This window comes from Pleurodeles waltl, chromosome 8 (genome assembly GCF_031143425.1).
Source record: "Pleurodeles waltl isolate 20211129_DDA chromosome 8, aPleWal1.hap1.20221129, whole genome shotgun sequence".
Taxonomy (NCBI): Eukaryota; Metazoa; Chordata; class Amphibia; order Caudata; family Salamandridae; genus Pleurodeles; species Pleurodeles waltl.
The window spans coordinates 529431613-529446242 of NC_090447.1; the positions used below are offsets into that span (position 1 = coordinate 529431613).

A 14630-nucleotide genomic window follows, 5' to 3' on the forward strand; every position below is an offset into this window, starting at 1 on the left:
GTCGACTCCATCTTAGATTGTTTTCCCCGCAGAGGGTGAGGTAGGAGTTGTGTATATAGTAATAGTGCCCATGCAATAGAGTATGTATGTATGTACATAATGTGACTAAAAATGATATATTTACAAATCTACAAGTTTAATTTTAGTCAACTTAAACGGCTACAGGCTCCCGGGGAGGGCGCATGTGAATCTGCAGCGTCTCATGCCACGAACAGATGTACACTGGGTAAGTGACATTTTCTGTTCGATGGCATGTGTAGCTGCAGATACACATGCTGTGCATAGACTAGTAAGCAGTTATCTCCCCCAAAGGCGGTGTTTTAGCCTGTAGGAGTTGAAGTTGTTTGAAATAATGTCCTTAATACTGCTTGTCCTACTGTGGCTTGCTGTGTTGTTAACAAATCCACGCAGTAATGTTTAGCAAATGTATGAGGCGTAGACCATGTGGCTGCCTTACAGATTTCAGTCATTGGTATGTTTCCTAGAAAGGCCATGGCGGCACCCTTCTTTCTAGTGGAATGTGCCTTTGGTGTAATAGGCAGTTCTCTTTTTGCTTTTATATAACAGGTTTGAATACATTTAACTATCCATCTGGCAATGCCTTGTTTGGATATTGGATTACCTGAATGAGGTTTTTGGAAAGCTACAAACAATTGTTTTGTTTTGCAAATTTGTTTGGTTCTATCAATGTAGTACATTAGTGCCCTTTTAATGTCTAATGTATGTAATGCTCTCTCAGCTACAGAATCTGGATCTGGGAAGAACACTGGAAGTTCCACTGTTTGATTTAAGTGGAACAGTGATATGACTTTAGGCAAGAATTTGGGATTGGTGCGTAGAACTACTTTATGTTTGTGTATCTGTATAAAGGGTTCTTGTATGGTAAAGGCTTGTATTTCACTTACTCTTCCGAGAGATGTGATAGCTATTAGAAAGGCTACTTTCCATGCTAAGTACTGTATCTCACAGGAGTGCATGGGTTCAAATGGTGGACCCATGAGTTGTGTTAATACGATGTTGAGGTTCCACGAAGGAACTGGTGGTGTTCTTGGTGGAATAATCCTTTTTAGATCCTCCATAAATGCTTTTATGACTGGGATTCTGAATAGTGAAGTTGAATGTGTAATTTGCAGATAAGCCAAAATTGCAGTCAGATGTATTTTAATGGATGAAAACGCTAACTTGGACTTCTGTAAGTGTAATAGGTAGCTTACGATGTTTTTTGCAGATGCGTGTAATGGTTGGATTTGATTATTATGGCAGTAATAAACAAATCTTTTCCACTTATTTGGGTAGCAATGTCTTGTAGTTGGTTTCCTAGCCTGTTTGATGACCTCCATGCATTCTTGTGTAAGGTCTAGATGTCCGAATTCTAAGATTTCAGGAGCCAAATTGCTAGATTGAGCGATGCTGGATTTGGGTGTCTGATCTGTTGTTTGTGTTGAGTTAACAGATCTGGTCTGTTTGGCAGTTTGACATGAGGCACTACTGACAGGTCTAGTAGTGTTGTGTACTAAGGTTGTCGTGCCCAAGTTGGTGCTATTAGTATTAGTTTGAGTTTGTTTTGACTCAATTTGTTTACTAGATACAGAAGGAGGGGGAGAGGGGGAAAAGCGTATGCAAATATCCCTGACCAACTCATCCATAACGCATTGCCTTGGGAGGGCGCATGTGAATCTGCAGCGTCTCATGCCACGAACAGATGTACACTGGGTAGGTGACATTTTCTGTTCAATGGCATGTGTAGTTTTGGCATTTTGCGTCGTCTTTTGTTGCGAATAGATCTATTTGCGGTGTTCCCCATCTTTGGAAGTAAGTTTGTAGTATTTGGGGATGAATTTCCCATTCATGGATCTGTTGATGATACCGACTGAGATTGTCGGCTAACTAGTTTTGAATTCCCGGTATGTATTGCGCTATTAGGCGAATGTTGTTGTGAATAGCCCAATGCCAAATCTTTTGTGCTAAGAGACACAACTGTGTGGAGTGTGTCCCTCCCTGTTTGTTCAGGTAATACACTGTTGTCATGTTGTCTGTTTTGACAAGAATGTGTTTGTGGACTATTAGTGGTTGAAATGCTTTCAACGCTAGAAACACTGCTAGTAGTTCTAACTGATTTATATGAAGTTGTTTCTGTTGAGTGTCCCATTGTCCTTGGATGCTGTGTTGGTTGAGGTGTGCTCCCCACCCTACCATGGAAGCATCTGTTGTGATCACATATTGAGACACTGGGTCTTGGAAAGGCCGCCCTTGGTTTAAGTTTATTGTATTCCACCATTGAAGCGAGGTGTATGTTTAGCGGTCTATCAACACTAGATCTTGAAGTTGACCCTGTGCTTGTGACCATTGTGTTGCTAGGCACCGTTGTAAGTGCCGCATGTGTAATCTTGCGTTTGGGACAATGGCTATGCATGAGGACATCATGCCTAGAAGTTTCATTACTAATTTTACCTGTAACCTTTGGTTTAGGTGCATGCTTTGTATTACGTTTTGGAATGCTTGTACCCTTTGTGGACTTAGAGTGGCAATCCCTTTTTTCGTGTTGATTGTTGCTCCCAAATACTGTTGTATTTGACACGGCTGTAAGTGTGATTTTTGGTAGTTCAGTGAAAACCCTAGTTTGTGAAGGGTTTCTATAACGTATTTTGTGTGTTGAGAACACTGTTCTCGCGTATTGGTTTTGATTAACCAATCGTCCAGATACGGAAATACATGTATGTGCTGTCTTCTGATATGGGCTGCCACTACTGCAAGGCATTTTGTAAAGACTCTTGGCGCTGTTGTTATCCCGAACAGCAACACTTTGAATTGGTAATGTACCCCTTGAATTACAAATCTTAAGTATTTTCTGTGCGAAGGATGTATGGGTATATGGAAATACGCATCCTTGAGATCTAATGTAGTCATGTAGTCTTGTTGTTTGAGCAAGGGGATGACGTCTTGAAGTGTCACCATGTGAAAGTGATCTGATTTGATGTAAAGATTTAGTGTTCTGAGATCTAATATGGGTCTTAGAGTTTTGTCCTATTTGGGTATGAGAAAGTACAGGGAGTAAACACCTGTTGCTTTCTGTTGATTTGGTACTAGTTCTAGCGCATCTTTTTGTAGCAACGCTTGGACCTCTATTTGTAATAGATTCATGTGTTGTTTGGACATGTTGTGTGTTCTTGGAGGCACATTTGGTGGGAATTGTATGAATTCTATGCAATAACCATGTTGGATAATGGCTAGGACCCACGAGTCTGTTGTTATTTCTTCCCAGTTTTGGTAAAAATCTGTTAGTCTCCCCCCCACTGGTGTTATGTGTTGGGGATTTGTGACAATGAAGTCACTGTTTATTTTGAGGGGTCTTTGGACCTTTCCTCTAGTTTTTGGGAACTGTCCACCTCTATATTGTCCCCTAAAACTTCCCCTCTGATATTGGCTCTGGTATGTGGGTCTGGTTTGTGAGGTTGAGGGTTCTGTGGTTTGGCCCCGAAACCCCCCTCTAAATTGTGTTTTCCGAAATGTGCCTCTGCTCTGTGGGGAGTAGAGCGCACCCCATGGCTTTGGCCGTATCCGTGTCCTTTTTTAGCTTTTCTATAGCAGTGTCCACTTCCGGCCCAAACAATTGCTGTCCGTTAAAAGGCATATTAAGCACCGCCTGTTGGATTTCGGGCTTGAATCCTGAGGTGGGTAGCCATGCGTGTCTCCGAATGGTGACCGCTGTATTTACAGTTCTTGCAGCTGTGTCTGCTGCATCCATTGCCGATCGTATCTGGTTATTCGAGATACTTTGGCCTTCTTCCACCACTTGTTGTGCACGCTTTTGGAACTCTTTGGGTAGATGTTCTATGAAGTGTTGCATTTCGTCCCAATGAGCTCTATCATATCTTGATAGCAAAGCCTGTGAATTGGCAATGCGCCATTGATTGGCTGCTTGTGCTGCAACTCTTTTCCCCGCTGCGTCGAACTTGCGACTTTCCTTGTCGGGTGGTGGTGCATCTCCAGAGGTGTGTGAATTTGCCCTTTTACGAGCTGCGCCTACTACTACCGAGTCAGGCGTCAGTTGCTGCGTGATGTACATAGGGTCTGTTGGGGGAGGCTTGTACTTTTTCTCCACCCTAGGAGTGATGGCCCTGCCTTTTACGGGCTCTTGAAATACTTGCTTTGCGAGTTTCAACATTCCTGGTAACATCGGAAGACTCTGGTACTGACTATGTGTTGACGACAGCATATTAAACAAAAAGTCATCTTCAATCGGTTCAGCGTGCAGTGTCACATTGTGAAAAGCAGCTGCTCTGGACACCACCTGTGTGTAAGCAGTACTGTCTTCAGGTGGTGATGGTCTTGCTGGGTAACAGTCTGGACTATTATCTGATACAGGCGCATCATAAAGATCCCATGCATCTGGGTCATCTTGGCTCATCCCTGTGTGGGTTGGAGACTGCATCATAGGTGGGGTAGCCATTGGTGATGGTTGTGGTGAGCGTTGTGGTGATGGTGGCGGAGTTACTTGTTTTGCCACCTTTGCCTGTGGCTGTTCTTTAGCTTGGAAAGCAAGTTTCCTTTTCATCCTTATAGGAGGGAGAGTTCTTATTTTTCCTGTCTCCTTTTGAATGTGGAGCCTTCTGTGTGTGTAATCTGGCTCCCCTGTTTCTAGCTCTTGTCTGAATTTATGGCTTTGCATTTGTGCAGAAAGGCCTTGTTCCTCAGAGTAGGAACTCATTTTCGGCTCCGAAGCCGGATGTTTTGGTATCGAAACCTTTTCAACCGTCTTTTTCGGTTCCGAAGCCACTTTTTTGGGTTTCGGTGTTCCGGTATCTCGGTGCCGGTATCTCGATGTCGAGATTGCTCTGAACCAGTGTCTCGGTGCCGAGTCTGTTCTGTGCCGGTATCTCGACCGGAGTCGGATGACTTCGGCACATGTGTGCCCTTTTTCGGTGCCGATGGACGGTCACCGATTTTTCGGGTTAAGCCATGGCCTGCCGGCGGTGGCGTCCCATGGGCTTTCATGCTTTTTACGTGAGTTTTGGCCGGGGCTGTTTTACTCACGGTTTTCGGCGTCTATTCTGTTTCGGCCTCGTCCGAGTCAGCAATGGAGAAGGTTTCTTCTTACTCCAAGTCGTGGTGTCCTGACAGCGCTGATGCCATTTGAAGCCTTCTTGCTCTCAGGTCCCTCAGAGTTTTCCTCGACCGAAACGCTTGACAGGCCTCGCAGGTATTCTCTTTGTGTTCGGGAGACAAACACAAATTACAGACCAAATGTTGATCTGTGTAAGGATACTTGTTGTGACATTCGGGGCAGAAGCGGAATGGGGTCCGTTCCATTAGCCTTGAAGACGCACGTGGTCGGGCCGACCAGGCCCCGCCGGGGAATCGAAACCCCGAAGGGCCACCGGAGTTTTTCAAAATTCGGTGTCGATCTGCGTTAACTAACTCGATACCGAACGCAAACAATACCGTTGAAATTTCCAAGATTTAACTAACTATCCAAACCGAAACACGGAGCGAAGAGGAACACGTCCGAACCCGATGGCGGAAAGAAAACAATCTAAGATGGAGTCGACGCCCATGCACAATGGAGCCGAAAGGGGAGGAGTCCCTCGATCTCGTGACTCGAAAAGACTTCTTCGAAGAAAAACAACTTGTAACACTCCGAGCCCAACACTAGATGGCGGGATATGCACAGCATGTGTATCTGCAGCTACACATGCAATCGAACATATATATAAAAATATGGAAAATGTCACGTACCCAGTGTACATCTGTTGTGGCATGTTCTGGGTCAGATTCACATGCTGTGCATAGGATTCTGACATCTAGTGTTGGGCTCGGAGTGTTACAAGTTGTTTTTCTTCGAAGAAGTCTTTTCGAGTCACGAGATCGAATGACTCCTCCTCCTCGGTTCCATTGGGCATGGGCATCAACTCCATTGTTAGATTGTTTTCCCACAGAGGGGTAAAGGAAGGAGTGATAGAGTATATAGGTATAAAGTAAGAGATGTATATACATTTACATTTGCATAGACCAGTGTAATAACTTAAACGACTACAGGCTTCCAGGGAGGAGGGAGTGTGCATGTGAATCTACAGCACAACATGCCACGAACAGATGTACACTGGGTAAGTGACCATGGCATGTGTAGCTGCAGATACACATGCTGTGCATAGACTACAAAGCGGTTTGTCCTCCCAGAAAATAGTGGTGGCTAGCCTGTAGGAGTTGAAGTTCTTTGAAATAACATTTTTAGGACAGCTTGGCCTACGGTGGCTTGTTGTTGTGATAATACATCTACACAGTAGTGTTTAGTGAATGTACGTGGTGTTGACCATGTAGCTGCTTTACTTATTTCAGTCGTTGGTATATTCCCTAAGAAAGCCATTGTTGCACCTTTCTTTCTTGTAGAATGTGCTTTGGGAGTAACTAATAGCTTTCTTTTTGCTTTAATATAGCATGTGTGGATGCACCTTACAATCCTTCTTGCTAAACCTTGTTTAGATATAGGATTAGCTATATGTGGTTTTTGGAAAGCTACAAATAGTTGTTTAGTCTTTCTAAATGGTTTGGTTCTGTCTATATAGTACATTAAAGCTCTTTTGATGTCTAATGTATGTAGAGCTCTTTCTGCCACACAATCTGGCTGTAGGAAGAAGACTGGCAGTTCCACTGTTTGATTAATGTGAAATGGTGATATGAGTTTTGGTAGAAACTTTGCATTTGTTCTTAGTACGGCTTTATGTTTGTGTACTTGGAAGAAAGGTTCTTCAAGACTAAAGGCTTGGATTTCACTTACTCTTCTTAAAGAAGTAATTGCCACTAGGAAGGCAACTTTCCATGTTAAAAATTGCAGTTGACATGAGAGCATTGGCTCGAATGGTGGACCCATAAGTCTTGTAAGCATTATGTTTAGATTTCATGATGGAACTGGTGGCGTTCTAGGTGGAATGATATGTTTTAAGCCTTCCAAGAAAGCTTTAATGACAAGAACTCTAAATAAAGAGGTGTGTTGTATATTTTGTAAATATGCAGAAATTGCAGTAAGATGTATTTTTAATGAAGAAAATGCGAAGTTAGATTTTTGTGAATGAAGTAAATAACATACAATATCTTGTATTGATACTGTAAGAGGGCCTATATTTTTAGATTGACAGTAATATACAAATCTTTTCCATTTGTTTGCATTGCACACTCTAGCATTGGGTTTTCTTGCTTGTTTAATAACTTCCATACATTCTGATGGGAGGTGCAAATATCCAAACTCTATGACCTCAGGAGCCAAATCGCTAGATTGAGTGTTTTGGGATTTGGATGTCTGATCTGGCCTTTGTTTTGTGTCAAGAGATCTGGCCTCATGGGAGTTTGGAGTGTGGTACTACAGATACGCCTAGTAATGTTGTGTACCACGGCTGACGTGCCCATGTTGGTGCTATGAGTATCATGCTGAGTGAGGTTTGACGCAACTTGTTGACTAGAAACGGAAGCAGTGGGAGAGGGGGGAAAAGCGTACGCAAATATCCCTGACCAACTAATCCATAGAGCATTGCCCTTGGATAGGGGATGTGGGTGTCTGGATGCAAAGCTTTGGCATTTTGTATTTTCGCTTGTTGCGAACAGGTCTATGTCTGGTGTTCCCCACTTTTGAAAGTACTGTTGAATTACTTGAGGATGAATCTCCCATTCGTGAGTTTGTTGGTGATCTCTGCTGAGGATATCTGCCAACTGTCTATCCCTGGGATGTACTGTGCTAATAGATGAATTTGGTTGTGGATTGCCCATTTCCACTTTTTTTGGGCTAAAAGGGACAATTGGGATGAATGCATCCCTCCGTTTGTTGAGATAATCCATGGTTGTCATGTTGCCTGTTTTGATAAGAACAATCTTCTGTTTGAAAGGAGGTTAGAAAGCCGAGTGCTAGAAAGACAGCTAATAACTCCAAGGGGTTAATATGTAGCTGTTTCTGTTTGACATCCCATTGTCCTTGAATGTTGTGATTGTTTAGGTGAGCTCCCCAACCAATCATTGATGCATCTGTTGTAATTATGGTCTGAGGCACAGAGTCTTGAAATGACCGCCCCTTGATTAGATTGATGGAATTCCATCACTGAAGGGACATATATGTTTGGCGGTCTATCTACACTAGATCTTGTAGTTGACCGTGCGCCGGTGACCATTGTTGTGCAAGGCATTGTTGTAAGAGCCACATGTTTAGTCTTGTGTGTGGAACAATTGCAATATAGGATGGCATCATTCCTAAGAGTTTCATGACAAATCTTACAGTGTATTGTTGATTTGGTTGTATTTGTGGAATTAAGTTTTGGAAAGCTTGTATCCTTTGTGCATTTGGATATGCTAGGGCTTGTTGAGTATTTAGTATTGCACCTAAATACGGTTGTATTTGTGCCGGTTGAAGGTGCGATTTTTGCTAGTTTATTGAGAAGCCTAGTGTGTGTAAGGTCTGTATTACATAACGTGTTTGATTTTGGCATTGTGTAAGACTGCTTGATTTTATTAGCCAATTGTCTAGATATGGAAAGACACGTATATGTTGTCTTCTTAGGTAGGCTGCTACTATTGCCAAGCACTTTGTGAATAATCTTGGTGCTGTTGTTATTCCAAAAGTTAACACTTTGAATTGGTATTGTTTTCATTGAATGACAAATCTAAGGTATTTTCTGTGGGCAGGATGGATGTGTATGTGAAAATACACATCCTTGAGGTCTGAAGCTGTCATGAAATGAAAATGTCACTTACCCAGTGTACATCTGTTCGTGGCATCAGTCGCAGTAGATTCGCATGTTTTGCAATAGCTCGCCATCTGGTGTTGGGCCGGAGTGTTACAAGTTGTTTTTCTTCGAAGAAGTCTTTCGAGTCACGGGACCGAGTGACTCCTCCTTTTGTCTCCATTGCGCATGGGCGTCGACTCCATCTTCGATTGTTTTTCCCCGCAGAGGGTGAGGTAGGAGTTGAATTGTAGTAATAGTGCCCATGCAATGGAGTGACTAAGTATGCACCTATTTAAGGTTGAGATGATACATATATAAATAATTGAAGGTAACTTCCAAACTGCTACAGGCTCCCGGGGAGGCGGGTGGGCACATGCGAATCTACTGCGACTGATGCCACGAACAGATGTACACTGGGTAAGTGACATTTTCAGTTCGATGGCATCTGTCGCTGTAAATACGCATGTTTTGCATAGACTAGTAAGCAGTTATCTCCCCAAAAGCGGTGGATCAGCCTGTAGGAGTGGAAGTAGTCTGAAATAATGTTCTTAATACGGCTTGACCTACTGTGGCTTGTTGTGCGGATAACACGTCTACACAGTAGTGCTTGGTGAATGTGTGAGGCGTAGACCATGTGGCTGCCTTACATATTTCTTGCATTGGGATGTTTCCTAGAAAGGCCATGGTAGCACCTTTCTTTCTGGTTGAGTGTGCCCTTGGTGTAGTGGGCAGCTGTCGTTTAGCTTTAAGGTAGCAGATTTGGATGCATTTAACTATCCATCTGGCTATACCTTGTTTTGATATTGGGTTTCCTGCATGAGGTTTTTGAAATGCAATAAATAGTTGTTTAGTCTTTCTGATGTTTTTTGTTCTGTCAATGTAATACATCAATGCTCTTTTGACATCTAATGTATGTAGTGCCCTTTCAGCTACGGTATCTGGCTGTGGAAAGAACACTGGAAGTTCCACTGTTTGATTTAGATGGAACGGTGAAATAACCTTTGGCAAAAATTTAGGATTGGTCCTTAGGACGACCTTATTCTTGTGTAGTTGTATAAAAGGTTCCTGTATTGTAAACGCCTGAATCTCGCTTACTCTTCTTAGGGAAGTAATGGCGATGAGAAATGCCACCTTCCAGGTTAGGAACTGTATGTCGCAGGAGTGCATGGGTTCAAAAGGTGGACCCATAAGTCTAGTTAGGACAACATTTAGGTTCCATGAAGGAACAGGTGGTGTTCTTGGTGGTATAATTCTCCTAAGGCCCTCCATGAATGCTTTAATGACTGGTATCTTATATAGGGAAGTTGAATAGGTAGTCTGCAGGTATGCAGATATTGCTGCAAGGTGTATTTTAATGGAAGAGAAAGCCAGGTTAGATTTTTGTAAGTGAAGCAAGTAGCCCACTACATGTTCAGGAGTTGTGTGTAATGGATGTATTTGATTAATATGGCAGTAGCAAACAAACCTCTTCCATTTACTTGCATAGCAGTGCCTGGTGGATGGCCTTCTGGCTTGTTTTATGACTTCCATACATTCTTGGGTAAGTTGTAAGTGCCCGAATTCTAGGATTTCAGGAGCCAGATTGCTAGATTCAGCGATGCTGGATCTGGGTGTCTTATCTTTTGGTTGTGCTGTGTCAACAGATCTGGCCTGTTGGGCAATTTGATGCAGGGTACTTCTGATAGGTCTAGCAGCGTTGTGTACCAGGGTTGCCTTGCCCAAGTTGGTGCTATTAATATGAGTTTGAGTTTGTTTTGACTGAGTTTGTTTACCAGGTAAGGAAGGAGAGGGAGAGGAGGAAAAGCGTAAGCAAATATCCCTGACCAGTTCATCCATAGGGCATTGCCTTGGGACGGTTTGTGTGGGTATCTGGATGCGAAGTTTTGGCATTTTGCGTTCTCCTTTGTCGCAAACAAGTCTATCTGAGGTGTTCCCCAGAGTTTGAAATAAGTGTTCAGAATTTGGGGGTGAATTTCCCATTTGTGGACCTGTTGGTGATCTCGAGAGAGATTGTCTGCGAGTTGATTTTGGATCCCTGGTATAAATTGTGCTATTAGGCGAATTTGGTTGTGAATTGCCCAACGCCAAATCTTTTGTGCTAGCAGGCTTAACTGCGTGGAGTGCGTCCCCCCTTGCTTGTTTAGATAATACATTGTTGTCATGTTGTCTGTTTTGACGAGAATGTATTTGTGAACTATTATTGGTTGGAAAGCTTTTAGTGCTTGAAAAACCGCTAGAAGTTCTAGGTGATTTATATGCAGTTTTGTTTGATGTACGTTCCATTGTCCTTGTATGCTGTGTTGATCGAGGTGTGCTCCCCACCCTGTCATGGAAGCATCTGTTGTTATTACGTATTGTGGCACTGGGTCTTGGAAAGGCCGCCCTTTGTTTAAATTTATGGTGTTCCACCACAGAAGCGAGAGGTAAGTTTGGCAGTCTATTAACACCAGATCTAGAAGGTGACCCTGTGCTTGTGACCATTGTGATGCTAGGCACTGTTGTAAGGGCCTCATGTGCAGTCTTGCGTTTGGGACAATGGCTATGCATGAAGACATCATGCCTAGGAGTTGTAGTACCATCTTTGCTTGTATCCTTTGTGTTGGATACATGCGTTGTATGATGGTGTTGAAATTTCGAATTCTTTGTGGACTTGGAGTGGCTACTCCTTTTGATGGGTCTATTATGGCTCCCAGGTATTGTTGTACCTTGCGCGGCAGAATTTTGGATTTTGTGAAATTGACGGTGAACCCTAGTTTGAAGAGGGTTTGTATGATATGATTTGTGTGATTTGAGCACTCTATTAACGAATGGGCCTTGATTAGCCAGTCGTCTAGATATGGGAACACATGTATTTGCTGCCTTCTTATGTGTGCAGCGACTACCGCTAGACATTTGGTAAAGACTCTTGGTGCGGTTGTTAATCCGAAAGGCAGTACCTTGAATTGGTAATGCATTCCCTTGAATACAAACCTTAGGTATTTCCTGTGCGATGGGTGTATTGGTATATGGAAATAAGCATCCTTGAGGTCTAAAGTTGCCATGTAGTTGTGTAGTTTTAGCAATGGCAATACTTCTTGTAGTGTGACCATGTGAAAGTGGTCTGATTTGATGAAAGTGTTCACTACTCTGAGGTCTAGGATTGGTCTCAGCGTTTTGTCCTTCTTTGGTATCAGAAAGTACAGTGAGTAAACTCCTGTGTTTATTTGTGTGTTTGGCACTAATTCGATTGCATTCTTTTGCAATAGTGCCTGCACTTCTATCTCCAGGAGATTGGAATGGTGTGTTGTCAAATTTTGTGCTTTTGGTGGTATGTTTGGAGGGAATTGTAGAAATTCTATGCAATAACCATGTTGGATAATTGCTAGAACCCAAGTGTCTGTAGTGATTTCCTCCCATGCTTTGTAATAATGACTTATTCTTCCCCCCACTGGTGTTGTGTGGAGGGGGTGAGTGACATGTGAGTCACTGTTTAGTAGTAGGGGTTTTGGGGCTCTGAAATCTTCCTCTATTTCTAGGGAATTGCCCTCCTCTATATTGTCCCCGAAAACCTCCTCTATACTGTCCCTGGTAACTGGACGGTGTTGCTTGTGAGGTGCTGGCTTGTGTGCTCTGACCCCGAAACCCCCCTCGAAAGGGTGTTTTACGGAATGTGCTGTAATTCCCTCTGCTCTGCGGGGAGTAGAGTGCGCCCATGGCTTTGGCAGTGTCCGTATCTTTTTTGAGTTTCTCAATCGCTGTGTCCACTTCTGGACCGAACAGTTCTTTTTCGTTAAAAGGCATATTGAGAACTGCTTGTTGAATCTCTGGTTTAAATCCAGACGTTCGGAGCCATGCATGCCTTCTGATAGTTACAGATGTATTAATTGTCCGTGCAGCTGTATCTGCAGCGTCCATGGAGGAGCGGATCTGGTTGTTGGAAATGGTCTGTCCCTCCTCAACCACTTGTTTTGCCCTATTTTGTAAGTCCTTGGGCAGATGTTCAATGAGATGTTGCATCTCGTCCCAGTGGGCTCTGTCATAGCGCGCAAGTAGTGCCTGGGAGTTCGCGATGCGCCACTGGTTTGCAGCTTGTGCTGCGACTCTCTTACCAGCTGCATCGAACTTGCGGCTTTCTTTATCTGGGGGTGGTGCATCTCCAGATGTGTGAGAGTTGGCCCTTTTCCTAGCTGCTCCTACAACGACAGAGTCTGGTGGCAGCTGTGTAGTGATGAAAACCGGGTCTGTAGGAGGCGCCTTATACTTTTTTTCCACCCTTGGTGTGATTGCCCTACTTTTGACCGGCTCCTTAAAGATTTCTTTTGCGTGCCGGAGCATACCAGGGAGCATAGGCAGGCTTTGGTATGAGCTGTGGGTGGAGGAGAGTGTGTTGAATAAAAAATCATCCTCGACCTGTTCTGAGTGGAGGCTTACGTTGTGAAATTGTGCTGCTCTAGCCACCACTTGAGAATACGCGGTGCTGTCCTCTGGTGGAGATGGCTTTGTAGGGTATGCCTCCGGACTGTTATCTGACACTGGGGCGTCGTATAGGTCCCATGCGTCTTGATCTTGGTCACCCTGGCTTATGGTGGTGTGAGCTGGGGAGTGTGATGGAGTTTGTGCTGGTGAGACGTTAATCACGGGCGGAGGAGAGGGTGGTGGGGTAACTCTTTTCACCACTTTTGGTTGTGGTGTCTGTTCAGTTTGGAACTCCAACCTTCTCTTTCTTCTAATGGGGGGAAGGGTGCTTATTTTTCCTGTCCCCTGCTGTATGAAAATACGCTTTTGCGTATGGTCCACATCAGTTGATTGTAGCTCTTCCTCAAACCTATGCTTTTGCATTTGGGAGGTTAGCGAGTGCTCTTCTGTATAAGAGCCTGAAGCTGGGTCGCTTGCAGTTTGTTTCGCCACCGAAACCCTGTCTGCGTGTTTTTTCGGCTCCGAGGTGACTTTTTTCTTTTTCGGGGCCGAAACCTCTCGGCGTCGATCTTCTTCGGTGCCGCTGTCTCGGCGTCGAGCCGTGTCCACACCGGCATCTCGGTGTCGAGGCTTGTCTCCAGCACTTTCTCGGTCCCGAGAAGGCTGCGTGCCGGTGTCTCGACCGGAGTCGGACGATCTCGGCACTGTTTGGGCCTTTTTCGGTGCCGACGGTCGGTCACCGAATTTATGGGTGGAGCCATGGCCTGATGGCAGTGGCGTCCCCTGGGCCTTGTAAATCTTCCTCTGTGTGGTTTTCGACGTCTTACTCACGGTTTGTGTATCGTCGAATCCTTCGGAGTCCGATTCTTGGATCGAGAAGGTACCTTCCTCTTCTTGTTCCTCGAACTCTCGGTGTGCTGTCGGCGCGGACGCCATCTGAAGTCTTCTGGCTCGACGGTCTCGGAGTGTTTTTCGGGACCGGAACGCACGACAGGCCTTGCAGGTGTCTTCACTGTGCTCAGGTGACAGGCACAGGTTACAGACCAAGTGTTGGTCTGTATAGGGGTATTTATTGTGGCATTTGAGGCAGAAACGGAACGGGGTCCGTTCCATCGGCGTTCTTCAGCACGCGGTCGGGCCGACCAGGCCCTGACGGGGGATCGAAAAACTACCCCGAAGGGCACCAGAGCTCTTCGATCTTCGATGCGGTGTTGAATCTAACTACGCCGATCCCGAACGCAACAATACCGACGAAAATCTTCCGAAAGTAGCTATCTTTCCGTTCCGAAACTCGGAGCGACTGGAACACGTCCGAACCCGATGGCGGAAAAAAAACAATCGAAGATGGAGTCGACGCCCATGCGCAATGGAGACAAAAGGAGGAGTCACTCGGTCCCGTGACTCGAAAAACTTCTTCGAAGAAAAACAACTTGTAACACTCCGGCCCAACACCAGATGGCGAGCTATTGCAAAACATGCGTATCTACAGCGACAGATGCCATCGAACTCTCGTTTTTGTAGTAGTGGGAT

General features: G+C 44.5%; 1 protein-coding gene across 3 annotated transcripts in view; it reads right to left on the bottom strand.

The window, feature by feature from the left end:
- ERCC5 (ERCC excision repair 5, endonuclease) overlaps positions 1–14630 on the bottom strand; it is a 163153-nt gene that overhangs the window by 76157 nt on the left and 72366 nt on the right. The window lies entirely within an intron of this gene.